The 14,122-nt window shown below is 34.3% G+C and overlaps 1 protein-coding gene and 1 pseudogene across 1 annotated transcript in view; one reads left to right on the plus strand and one right to left on the minus strand.

The window, feature by feature from the left end:
- Positions 1 to 14,122, minus strand: part of CNTN5 (contactin 5) — a 1,378,753-nt gene that overhangs the window by 485,998 nt on the left and 878,633 nt on the right. The gene's annotated exons all lie outside the window — the stretch shown is intronic.
- LOC125079302 (glutathione S-transferase P-like) lies at positions 12,408 to 12,940 on the plus strand (annotated as a pseudogene).

Here is a 14,122-nt window from a genome sequence, read left to right on the forward strand (position 1 = left end):
AAAAAAATAGAGGCTCTAGGACAAATGATCAACCCTAAATCTGGGGCTTGTCACACCAGATGGTCATCACTAGGATCAAACTGAAAGATACTAGGAGCCATCTTGAAGGGACTTCCAGTAGCTAAAAGAGGAAAATCCAAATTTCAAAAAAGATAATAATGGAAACTGACTGAACTCTACCAATGCGTTTAAATTCATGATATCTTTTGTTTTCAAAAAAACTGTTTATCTGAATGAAAGAGAACCAAATTGTTAACTTGGAAACTGGTAAATAAAGACAAAGAATCAAGCATTTGTCCTGCTTTTTCTGTATGAATTCTATGACTAGGTAACCTAAGCAGATTAGAAGGAAGTGTCTATTCATTAAAGCATTCCAACTAATAACTGAAATACACATGTCAAATTTAGAATATTTTCATTTTACAAACCCAGTTATTAATGGATATAGATTATCTATCAGTAGCTATCAACATCACAAAAAGAAGGACGACCAAACATCGTCTACCTTCCAAGGAGAGTGTACTCCCATCTTGAAAAGGATCAAACTTGAGTCTGATCAAGCCTCTGGATCCAGCTGGCAATTTGTGAAAAAAAAAAAAAAAAGATGTTGAACAGTACTATGAACACTCAATCAGAAATTTCCAGTCTGTAGGAAACTCTAAGGTCAAATGACCTAGATTTCTCAACAGAGTTGTAAGGAAAGGAAAGGGGTAAGGGGAGAATTAAAAAGACATATTTTCTAAAGCTGTGCAAAAGCAAACTATAGGGATGATCACATGGGTGATAAATCTAAATTAATGAACTAACAGTTTAAATTCATGATAATGGCTCTTTATGTGTAGAGAGAGGTTTGAAATTGCAATGAGGCACAGTTTCTGGAATCACTGCCAAGGTTCTAGTTCCTGTCCTGGGTGGTAGTTACAAAGATATTTGCTTTATAATAATGCATTGTTATAAAGTTTTTTGTTGTCTTTGGGCCTGTATTATAGTTTATAGATTTAATCACAAAATAAAACATCAAATTGACATGGCCTATTATGAAAATATACTATTAAGCATGGCTACATTGTTTATTAATATATCATTTATTACATGTAGTGACTCTCATTTTTAAAATTTTTAAGAAAGTATTTAATCTCAATTATGCAATAATTTTTAAATGGGAAAGTGTCATTAAAGAGCCATATGATAGACATAAATCTTTAAGTTGAATATTTTGAGAAACTGGTACACGTTACTACATAAAATGTACTGATAATAGTTTACAGATTCCATCTTCAGAGAACTGAGGGGTAGGATTTTTTTTTTCTATAAGGTATCTTCAAACATGATATATTTTACTTATATTTATTTATCAAAATCAGCTGTCCTTAGGGCATGAAGCTAGAAATTTCCTTTCAAATAGGTGTTTAACATTTTAATTTTAATATTACAGGTCATGGTTATTTTTGTTTTACATTTTTTCATTAAAAGTTGTGCCTTTTGAATCAGAATAGAAATTTATAAATCAAATACATACTATAGTAATTTTATTGGAAATAAAAAATAACTCAAATGGATGAATTTAGTGACCATATTTGCATATTTGTTATCAAGAAACAAAAGTTAAGTTTTAAGTTATGTTTTCATTCCATAGTGCATTTGGATATCAGCTGGTAAATACTAAAGTCAGTTGCTATAAAGATGAGTGGAGACTTCACATATAATAAAATACTTTGGTGTATTTCAAAACTACTACAACTTTTGTGGCTGTGCAGATAACAGGGTATTGAGAAGTAAAAGCAGACAGTACTCATGAGTATATCCTTTAAAATTTGTTTTATCTTACTTTATTGTGTGTAACCATAGTTTCATTTTATTTTCCTCTAAATACTATGAATCATTCTTTAGTTAACTGAATCACATATTAAATAATGTATTTAATGATATTAATCTACTATCTTTCATAACAACATCATATTTATATTTAAATATATAATGAATATCATTTATTCATTATGGCCACATCAGAAATGTGTCGATTATAATACTGTATGAACCAAACAAACTAGTAATTTCAACCACTGGGTTTAGTGAGAAGTAAACATCAAGTATTTAGACATAAACCTCTTAATGAGAAAAACAACTCCAGCTGGATTTATTTCTGGCCCTAATGTTGTTGTTTCTACATTTGTGGAAAAATTCAAAGCTATCCAGGAAAGGAAAAAGGGCAATGAATCTACAAAGTTCTTTGTCATATTTCCTTTCTTTTCAACTTTGTGTCTATGTCCTTCTGTTTTTTTTCTAGACTATAAATGTGTATAAAGCATGTTTCTTCGTGCCTGACATCAAGCATGTAGCTATAAAAGAAACGCTTCTGTATTTATTATTATCAAGATCTAAATTACAGCTCTTAACACCAGGCTGGTGATCAGCTTTGGAAGAAGAAAATCTTTTGTTTTTCTAAATTAATAACAATTAAGACCAACAATTATTTGTAATTTAAGCAATCCAGATGCAGGCTGGCTAATGATAAGATATGCTGGATAATGATTATATTAACCACAGTCTATATTTTAATCAATTTCATTAAGGAATTGCAGAGCTCTAATATTTAAAATCCTCTACTAATTACAAATTCAGTAGGTTGGCAATATTCTATAAAAAGAAAACCATTCTCTTTTGTATCCATATTTACTTCAAGAACTTGATCTTGTTGTTTAAGTTTATAGAGTATATTTCCCTTAGTTCTGTTCTCATGGGTTTAATATTAATGGAATATAATTATTAAATCCCTTGGTAGTCTCTTAAATAATTTTAAGATTGCTTTGATCCTATTATTAGTAAATTTCTACTTACAAAGAAATTAGACATTAAACTCTGTTCCTATGTTTTTTTTTGTGTTTTTTTTTTTTTTTTTTAAGATTTTTTATTTATTTGTCAGAGAGAGAGGGAGAGAGAGCAAGCACAGACAGACAGAATGGCAGGCAGAGGCAGAGGGAGAAGCAGGCTCCCCGCCAAGCAAGGAGCCCGATGTGGGACTCGATCCCAGGACGCTGGGATCATGACCCGAGCCGAAGGCAGCCGCTCAACCAACTGAGCCACCCAGGCGTCCCTTTTTTTTTTTTTTTTTTTTTTTTTTTTTAAAGTGTTCCTATGTTTTAAAGGCAATCCAGGCTGGTTCTAACTACAATCAGGTCAGGCCTGAAAGAGAGGATGCATTTGGCGATAAAGAACCTAAATAATTATTGCAAATATACTCATTTCCAATTTATACGTTCTTGCTGTGAAGAACATATAATGTTTTAAGAAACTTTATTTTAAAGTTTGAGAAACAGGATAAAAACTTGTCAAATATAATATAGTTATTGAATTTCTTTTAAAGGTATATGAGATTAACACATAAGTTACTCCTCTTTCCATACCAATAAGGAGGGAATATATGAGGAGAGTTTTCATTGTGTTTCATTTTTTCCCCTGAAGGCAGCTTTCAATTTGTCCATAATTATGAAGAAAATCTGGGGAAAATCCCATCTGAAATGTAAGTTCAATTTTCTAGCCCAAATATCTATGTTTAAATTCCTCATGGTGTAATGTTTACTTCTGATTAAACTTAGTGATAGAAATTTTTAGTTTGGTTTGCTTACACAGTAATACTATATTTCTGATTCTGCCATTATGTATAAATCTTATTCCTTTTTAAAAGATTTATTTATTTTAGAGAGAGAAAGAGAAAGCAGCACATGCATAGTGGGGAGAGAAAGAGGGAGAGGAAGAGAGAAACTTAAGCAGGCCCGCACCGAGCCCAGAGCCCTACTCAGGGCTAGATAATGACCCTGAGCCAAAACCAAGAGCTGGACACTTAGCCAACTGCACCACCCAGGTGCCCCTAAATATTATTCTTTGATAAGGTCATTTTACCATGTCTAATTAAGATTTAAAACATACAAATTAGGTTAATAATAACCAAACATGGCTTCCTCTAATAGAAGAGTGTCTGAACCATTATTCAGATTTCATCATTATTGTCAAATATATACTGAAGGTCTCTGGCTGGAGGTGAGGGGTAAGGAATGGAAGGGTGAGGTGATCGTGGTAGTTTTGAATTCATTGTTTTTTTTTTTCCTGGGACATGGTTACTTACCTCTTACAGCTGAAGCGTAAGTCTGAAAGTTAAATGATTACACTTTTTGCTCTCAGTTGAAAAAAAAAAAAAATCCCACCTCTCTACTTCTAGCTACATTTGTGCAATCAAATTTATTTAGAGAGCAATTAAACATTTTCCTCCTTCTAAATATAGGCACAGCACATATCCCCAATCACAAAGCCATTTATTATGCTATTCCCAGTTCCACCGGCAAAATCCTGTATTAGTGTATGTACCACTGAGAGTGGAGCCTTCCAATTAGGTGGCATGGCAGGGGGCAAGGATAAATCAGCATTTTCATTTCTAGATAGCATCCTGAAGCTAACAGTGCTGCTCAATACTGTGCATCAGCCAGGAAGCTAAAATTGCTCTAAACTTTCTGGAAAATTTTAATTGTGACATTTTAAAATAGATCCCTAAGGGAGTAGTTACCCTTTTCTAATCATCTTTGCCGCATAGATCCGATTTAATACCTGGAATACAGAATTAAACTGAACAGAGATAAAATCTATGAAAATCAGCCTGCCATAGTCTACACCACATTCTGCTCTATCCAGGTCAGTTGACTACATATTACCAATTCCTCACATTTTGCCTTGTCAGAAAGTTGCTGCTAAAAAAAAGTAAAAATAAAATAAAAAAGAAGAAGAAGAAAAAGAAACCTGCTGCTGGTGGTGCTGTTTCCTAGTGCACAGTCCAAAGAAATGAGTAGATTTCAGCCATGTATTTACAATGATACGAGGAAGGAAATAAGATAGCCATTTTGGCAGATAGAAAGGAGATTTAGGAAGTAGATAGTTGAAGAGATCAATTTTATCCTTGCTAGAGTTCTTATTTAAAGAATTAAAGTGTTATACCAATTTCATAGGAAATAAAACTCGATCTTTTTCAGGTAAGATATGTTAAAAGTTTGAGTTTAATTATATTTATATAATATCAATTTATATAATAGTAATTCAAGATCTATAGAAGAAAAAGGCAAGACTTTTCAGTAAATTCAGGATTGAAATCATCACTGGATTAATAAATCACCATTTCTCAGAGTTTCAGTTCCCTCTCAGTAATGTGTATGAAACTGTGCCTCACTGAATTCATAGGTCCAGATATGCAAATGCATGCAAAAATACTGTTTTATAAACATTTTAAGGCCTAAACCTAACAAAAAGCATGGAGAAAATTAACCTCTTAAATTTCTATGGAGCTTATTTTTTATGAGGTAAAAGAAGTTTTCTATTTATCTATTGGTCTGTTGGTCTATTGGTCTATTATCATTGATCTATTTATCTATTTTCTATTTACTAATCTATTACATAGATAAATAGAACAATAGTACTCAATAAGAGGATATTGTAGGTTGATTATGTGGCAATTACCTCAAGTAGTTTCCACTCACTAAAATTATAAAAGTCCCCAAATATCTGCACAACTCCTGGTGGCCTATAAATCACAGTTCCCCAAGCAAATGTATTCTTTTATACAAATTATAGAGGAAGTTATAATGGGGGTTGATAAATACTGCACAACAGTGTGCCTCTTGGGGAGGTGTCCACAGGGGAGAGGAGCCCAAAGAGCTGAAATACAACCTGACAGTACCCACAAACAGAATCCAGCAGGTTCCAGGTTCCTGCGAGACTTCCTCAACAAAAGGCCACAGCAGTAAATTAGTAGTCCCAGCTCTGATTCATGGAACAGCAAAAACTTAACTCATGTTAGCATTAGTTCCTGAATCTTAGCTCTGATAGTGATGCCAAGTGGCTAGGAGGCACAAGATGTGTGCAACAGCACCAACTATCCAAGAAATTTAACTCCACCAGGGACAGTAGGCACCCCGAGTTTGGGGAAGATTTTAAACAGACCACGAATAGGAACTTCTGTTTCTTTGAGCCTCAATTTTCTCAGCAGCAAAGTATAATAAACACAGTTTCCTTGCAGGATCATACTGAAAATTAAAATTATATATCTTAAGCACCTAATACTATACCAAGTATAACATAGGCAATCATTAAAAGATAACCTTTTATTTTAAATGAAGGAAATACTAATAATGTAGGATAAGGAACCAGAACTTCTGTACCCATAATATCGGCCAAGGAAATTGTTGAGCTGTGTCCTTTCCTAAATTTTTTGAGTGTGCAAAAAAAGGACAGCTTACTGGCTTTCTATACTCAGAAGTATACTTTAGAGCAAGAGCACTCCTGACAAGCTACTTGGAAACCACCTAAATAGTCTATAAAATCTCATTATTTCTTATTACAAATTACATCCTCAGAACATTTCAGAAGCTAGAGTACCCATTCTTATATATTCCTGGATTCTGCTAACATGTGAAATTAATAAACTATGGCATTATAATATAAAACCAGCAGTATTCTCAAGAAGGACTATTGTATTTTAAAATATGTATAAATAGGAATAGTAATAGTTAGCACTATGCTGTGATGCAGGGAAGGAGAAAAAAAACAAACTTGAATCCATATGGCTATTGTCTTAAATCGTCAAAAAGTAATTAAAACAAGTGAAACCAAAGCAGGCTACGACTACATATAAGCCCAGATTTAATGAGTTGTGGAAAATGCAATAAACTAAACAAATCACACATTACTATTAATTAATGGGCTGTAAAAGACTTCTAGGTGGCTTAGGCAAATAATTATTATTTTATATTTTTGAAAGAAAGTTTTTGGCAATTATGAGATAAGTATAATTTGTCTTAGCTATTTTTATCTAAAAATTATAATATTTTTACTTCATTGTTAATGATTATTTAGATTACTTAAAATAGATGTCTTCTTAATTCCTTATATGAAATTATATTTGTAAATTATTTCTAAATTATTTTGTATCAGATTCTATTCATGTTGATGTATAAATACTATGTTTATATACTTATACATCATAAATATTTTCTCCATAAATATTTTCCCTGATAAAATGAAATAATTTTATTAAGGGTTATGTTATTATAATTTTCATAGTATGTATGTCCATACATAATATGTATATATGTAGATGCAAAGGAAGAGGGAGAGAGAATATCCCAAGCAAGCTCCACACCCAGTGCAGGGCCCAAAGTGGGGCTTGAGTTCTCGGTCCTAAGATCATGACCTGAGCTAAAATCAAGAGTCAGAAGCTCAATGATTTGAACCACCTTTCAGATGTCCCAGTATCTTTTGTTAAAACTGGGTATTTAAGAATACCTGGTATTCTTTTGTTAATCCAATACACTTCTGTTTTGTTCCATTGAGAGTTCTTCATTCTTAAGGATTCAAGATTTTGTTCTGATCTTTCAGGCATTTATATTCTTACAGTGAAGATGTATAGATTATATGAAAACTGCAACAACACAACGATGTATAATATGCTACAGGGGGAAAGGATACAGAGAAGTTGTTAAAAAGTAAAGGTGACACGTGATACAAATCATGGATAAATAAAAGTTCTCAAGACAGAGATGGAAGACACCTACCACAAAATAAGTATTTTGTTAATGTTGTTATACAGATCAAGGCAGAAGCAACTGATTCCTCTTCCTGTAACTGATACTCATTTTTTAAATTAATGCATGTTTATTATATGTCAGTGACTGTATTTTTTTCAAGGATTCACAAATATCATGGTATTTGAAGCATTTATGTCTCTCAGTGGAGGAAAACAATAATTGTGGTATATGATTCTGCTTTAAGAAAAGAGTATACAGTTTCATGTGTTTATACATGAATCATTATCTTATAAACATAAAAGAGAATCTATTGTCTTTTTCATTAGTTTGCTAATATATTAAGTGATATCTGATTCTTGAAAACTTGGAGGCAAAGAGTTTCATTATGACACACATTAAAAGAAAATAACTACTAAATTTTAAAATTAATTAGGGAGTTTAGGTTTTTTTGTTTGTTTGTTTGTTTTTAAGAAAAGGACATCAGAGCTGAGATGTGATGAAGAGAAGGAAGGAGGTTTGGATCCTGGAAATGAGAATTTCTGTTGTAAGTATTCAATAAATATCTAATAGAAAGATTTCCTTGTCTGGAAAAAGAAACAAAACAATATATAAGTAACTATAGAGTCCTGAATTTTGATAATATTAAATTAAAAATACTAACATTTTGGGATGCCTTGGTGGCTCAGTCAGTTAAGCGTCTGCCTTTGGCTTAGGTCATGATCCCAGAGTGCTGGGATCAAGTCCCACATCGGGCTCCTTGCTCAGCAGGGTGCCTGCTTCTGTCTCTGCTTGCTGTTCTCCCTGCTTGTGCTCGCTCTCTTGATCTCTCTTTCTCTGACAAATAAATAAATAAAATCTTTAAAACAAAAACTAACATTTTTATACTATTCTATAGATTATACAATTAAAAATATGTTCAAGGCACATTTAAGGCACTTGGAATATATTAGTAAGCAAAACAAAAATCCCTGATCTCATGGATGTTAATTTAAGAAGCAGGCTTACTTATCTTTCACCATGTATTTCTTGTATCAGTCTTATGAGATGATATTATTATAATCCCTATTTTACTGATGAAAAAGCAGGTTGTTGTTTTTTTTTAAGGTTTTATTTATTTATTTGAAAGAGAGAGAGACATCAAGAGAGTGAATACAAGCAAGGGGAGTGGGAGAAGGAGAAGCAAGCTTCCTGCCAAGCAGGGTGCCTGATGAGGGGCTTGATCCCAAGACCCTGGGATCATAACCTGAGCTGAAGGCAGACACTTAAAGGCAGAGCCACCCAGGTGCCCAAGAAAGCTGTTTTTAACTTGTCCTAAATTTTCCTAATAGGAGACTGTATTTGAACCCAGATATGGGGGCTTTAAGTCACATAAGCAGAGTTTAAAAAAAAAAAAAAAAAACTGATTACAGAGCAGTCTCAATGTTCTGAGAAAAATCAAGAATAAGTTTGGAAAACAGGGCATGTGGTTTATAACTTGAAGATGTGAGATATCAACAGCTACAGAAATAAGGAGGCATACCATGTCAATAGATCTGTATGAGGCAGAGAGAAGGGATATTACAAATTATCTGTAATAAATAATAAATGGGCATCAAAAGCAAGAGATGGTATCTGGAAAGTTGGTTGAGTCCAGATGTGCAGTTCTTTAATTTGTGTTAGTACTCAGTGGAACATGATTGTTTTTAAGCAGAAGGAAGTCTTGATAAGAACTGAGGTATAGGAAAACAAGGAGAGAAGATCAAACCATTCAGGAAGCTATCACAATAGTCAGGTAGAAGGTACATTAAGGATTTCAACTAGGGTGATTGTGCTTTGGTAAGGAAAGGATGGATGTATGAAAATTATTTGGAAATTTGTTGGATATGGTGGAGGAATAAGAGATAATGAGACAGGCAATCAGTGATGTTCCCGTTTTCTAATCTGATATCATTGGTACAAGCTACAAAAGAGAAATTCAAAAGCCTGCGGTTTTTTATTGCAAGAAGATAATTGAAATTGTGGTGCTAAGAAGATATTCAACAGGCAATATGGCACTAGCTATTAGAAATACAATCTGAAACAAAGACATGGATTTAGGAGATATGAATTTATCCTACATAAATATAGTAGTTGAAAATGAGAGAGTGTCTGAGGTTATTTATAGAAGAAGTTGGGGGGGGGGGAGAGAGAGAGAGAGAAAGTTGCCCAAAACTTGAGAAGCCTATACACAGTAAAAAACAGGATTAAGAACAGAAACAAAACAGATACTAAATATGATATGGCGTATCAGGGAGGAAAGACATTAAAAGAATGTGATAGATAAAAGTAAATTCTCTCAAACTGATGAGTCATATAGGAGAAATACTGATTGATCTAGAAAAGAAGTTCTTTTAAGATATCTGAACATCACAGAAAACGTCAGGACAGAGCTATAGGTAATGTCGTCATAGTGGATAAATCAAATTAAAGCCAACATTTCTACTATAGCTCTCTGAAAAGGGAGTGGTGGTTTTGGGTGGTTAGAGATTCTTATAAGCTTCAAATGGGATGAAGGTAATTTTTTTTTGTAAATTTTTTCATTTACATGTGAATATGATTCAAGGAAAGGACTTTTCAATGCTGACAATGAAAGCCTATTTCGTGATTAATTGCTCAATTTGAATATGGTCAGGAGACCTCAATATTGTTAAAAATTAATTGAGTGTAGAATGAGGAGGAGATGAAGCTAGAAGAACACCCATGCATTTTACTGTTGAGGAGTAAAAAGAACTTCGTTAGTTTTTCAATAGAATACAGTGTTTACTATTGTGGTCTTCTTAACTTACAATTTAACTCCACTATCCATCCACTGCCTAACTTTTAAAGAAACAAATGTTTTTTTTTTTTTGCAATTTTTTTACCATATGCTTGAAATCTCAAATACTAACTTCTACCTCAGTCCTCTAATGGAAATACTCTCCTTATATTCAACACTGCTGTTTATTGACAAATATAGTTTCTTTATCCTTATTACCCATAAATAAGTCAATTGACTTTGATGTGGTTGGCAAATCCTTGTACTGGAAAATCTCTCCTCCATTGTTTTCTGATTTCTACTACTCAGTTTCTGTACCTCCCAGTCCATAACTGCTCTCGTTGATTTAGTCCTTCTAAATAAAGGAAAAAATGTCTATGTTATCATATGTCTCTCATTGTATTAGGCTAGTCTTTGATGGAAAAAAAAGCAACTAACCTATTCCCTACTTTACCTTTCATTAACAGAGAAGTCATAAATAGGATAGACATATATCTCAAGCACAACAAGCTAAGCTAACTCTCAATTCACTTTCTTATGCTAATGCTGATTTCTAACTTCTATTAGAGTTCATATCTTATAATAAAATAGTACAAGTTTATAGCCTAGAATAAGTATTCAGTTCTTTTAGTGTAAGCAAAGATACTTCTTAACCACACACACACACACACACCCGCACATCAATCTTTAGAATTTATCATCATTAAGGTAAATTGAATCACCAGGTTATATGCCTTTATTATGCAATTGAGAAAAGTCAGCTCACTTATTAAATGAGGTCTTAGGAGGTAGAAATTTCTCTAACAAGCTATTCTGTTTGTGGAAGAGTGGAATGTCTGGTGAGCTGCTTTTCTCTAAGAATCTTTTAAAGCTAATCATTTGGAACATCTGTCGAGGGGCGCCTGGGTGGCTCAGTGGGTTAGGCTGCTGCCTTCGGCTCTGGTCGTGATCTCGGGGTCCTGGGATTGAGCCCCGCGTCAGGCTCTCTGCTCAGCAGGGAGCCTGCTTCCTCCTCTCTCTCTGCCTGCCTCTCTGCCTACTTGTGATTTCTCTCTGTCGGATAAATAAATAAAATCTTTAAAAAAAAGTCTGTTTCAAAAAAAAAAAAAAGAAACATCTGTCGGGCCTTGTGCTTTTTCCTATTATTGTCATTTACTAGTGATTCACCATTTGAAAAGTTAGATATGATTAATGATTAATCTACAATTATTTTCTAAACTAAATAATGAAACATTCATTTTAAAAGAAAGAGGTGATTATGAAAGTTAAATTTAAATACAGGGTTGTGTTAAAATGTACACAAGTTTTTTTGTTGTTGTTCTTCTTTTTCCACTCTGTGCAAGGTTATACATTTTAGGAATGAGATAGGCTATATAATTTATGAATAAAGAAAAGCAATTCTGTTTTATAGTCTTATAGGGAGATGATAATTTGTCTCTATGGCAGAGGCCAGGGGGGAAAAATAACATCTGTTAAAGCAAAGATGAAGGATATCATTTTGTGGCAGAAAAGTGTCAGTGGACCCTAGGCAAGGACAACTATTTCTAATTCAAAAGACAATGTAAAATGTATGTATTGAAATATTTTATTTTCCTTAGATAGTGATGCTGAAATGTATTTGATAACATCCAAGAAAATCTCATATTCAAAATGACACAGAAGTGCCTGCCAGAGTTGTAAAGGTAAACAAGATTATGTTGACAGTTAATTTTTATGTTTTATATATAAATAGTCACTTAGCTTTATCCATATTTATGATGCCATCCAGATTATGTTAGGGAGAAAATGAACTAACTGTAATTAGATTAATAGGCACAGATTTTATATGCCTAGTATTTCCAAAACATAAAAACTCAAATCGTAAAATTTGGACTACAGTTAAAGCTTGCTTCCATTAGTTTTGAGAGTAGAAAAACACTACTAACTATTCAACTGATTTGAGTTTAGGCCCACCAGAGTAACAGCAGCTATAAACTTTAGGTGCTAGAAAGTAGTGTGAACTATAGGAGGCTATCCAGGCTCTGCCACCCCCACTGCTGCAACTGCTGCTGCTGTCAGCACTTCTAACCATGCCATCCTACACCATTGCCTCCTTCCCTGTTGAAGGAGGCTGAGAGGCCATGTACAAGCTGCTGGCTGACCGGGCCCAGAGCTGGAAGGAGTAGGTGGTGACCAAGGAGCCCTGGCTGTAGAGGCAACTTTCAAAGTTCCAGGATGGAGCTCTTACCCTGTACCAGTGGACTGTACCATCCTGACAGGGACTCTGCCCTGCACTATTCAGAAAGGACCAGTGGGAGGTGGCCCTGGTGGACATGGTGAATGATGGCATCACAGATCTCTGAAGCAAATACCTCACCCTCATCTACAACAGCTATGAAGCAGGCAAGGAGGAATATGTGAAGAGACCCCCCCCAATCCCCCCAGGTGAGACCCTACTGTCCAAGAATTAGCTCTTCTTTGTGGACTACAACCTGCTGGACTTGCTGCTGATTTACCAGGTTCTGGCCCCCAGCTGCCTGCCCTCCTTAACCCTACTCTCGGCCTAGTGGCACACTTCGGCACCTGGCCCAAGCTCAAGGCCTTAATGGCCTCCCCGGAATAATTGCCCCTCTCCATCTGCGGCAAGGGGAAAGCAGTAAGAGATTGTGGTACCCTCAACAGGAGGCAGAAGGTGGGGACGTCTGCCTTCCTTTTCCCAGGACCAATAAAACTTCTAATAGAGAGGGAAAACCAATAAAGTAGACTATCTGGATATCCTTAATTTCTAAGGTTAGGCCTTATTCTAAAGTAAGTAACTTCAATAGACTGAATAGAACTTATTTTGAGAGATAAAGACATTACTGAGACCACCACACAGTCTCCATGTATCTCCTGAATAGAGTGTGATCTGTATTGATGGTAAAATTGCATGAATTATATTTATTTTACCTATTTTATAATTTGGGCTATTTTGAGTTTCACATGCACATTAATAAAAATCAGTAAGAACTTCTCAACATAATATGAAATTATGCATCACTTGATTTATTTGAAAAAATAGCATTAGACTGAAAGCAGTTAGTATGTGTGCTCTCTGTGTTGCATTGTATTGGATTAATCAATCTGAATAGATAAGACCCTGAGATAAAACAGACCAGAGAGTAGTCCTATGTGAATACCCTGAAGTATAAATTAAAAGCAAGAATGATAAGAATGTATACAAGTACATCAGCTATATCACATAGATTAAGTTCAAATCCTTTAGCTGTATGGCCACAAGTAGAATATAAGACCTTTATCATTTCAATTTTCTTTTTTTTTTAATTTTTTTAAGATTTTGTTTCTTTGTGAGAGAGAGAGAGAGCACAAGTAGGGGGAGTGGCAGGCAGAGGGAGAAGCAGGCTCCATACTAAGCAAGGAGCCTAATGAGGAACTCGATCCCAAGACCCTGGGATCATGACCAGAGCAGAAGGCAGACGCTTAACCAACTGAACCACCCAGGCATTATTCATTTCAACTTTCTGATCTCAAAGTGAGAGTCTATGAGACCACTCAGCATAACTTCTGGATCGTTTGGGTGGTTTAATGGGGTATCACATGCAGAAGCTCAGCAAAAATTGAATTAAGAGATCTGGATCTACAATCAGATAGAACAAGACTTGAATTTCACTTTTGCATTTTATTAACTATGTCACATTGGACAACTGAGCTCCCTCCTTCAGACATTTTCTTAATTTTCAATATATTTAAGTATGGATAATGCATAAATTATGTTATTTTTTCTTTGTAATTGAATATAAAATAA

Source organism: Lutra lutra, chromosome 10 (assembly GCF_902655055.1).
Source record: "Lutra lutra chromosome 10, mLutLut1.2, whole genome shotgun sequence".
Classification (NCBI taxonomy): domain Eukaryota; kingdom Metazoa; phylum Chordata; class Mammalia; order Carnivora; family Mustelidae; genus Lutra; species Lutra lutra.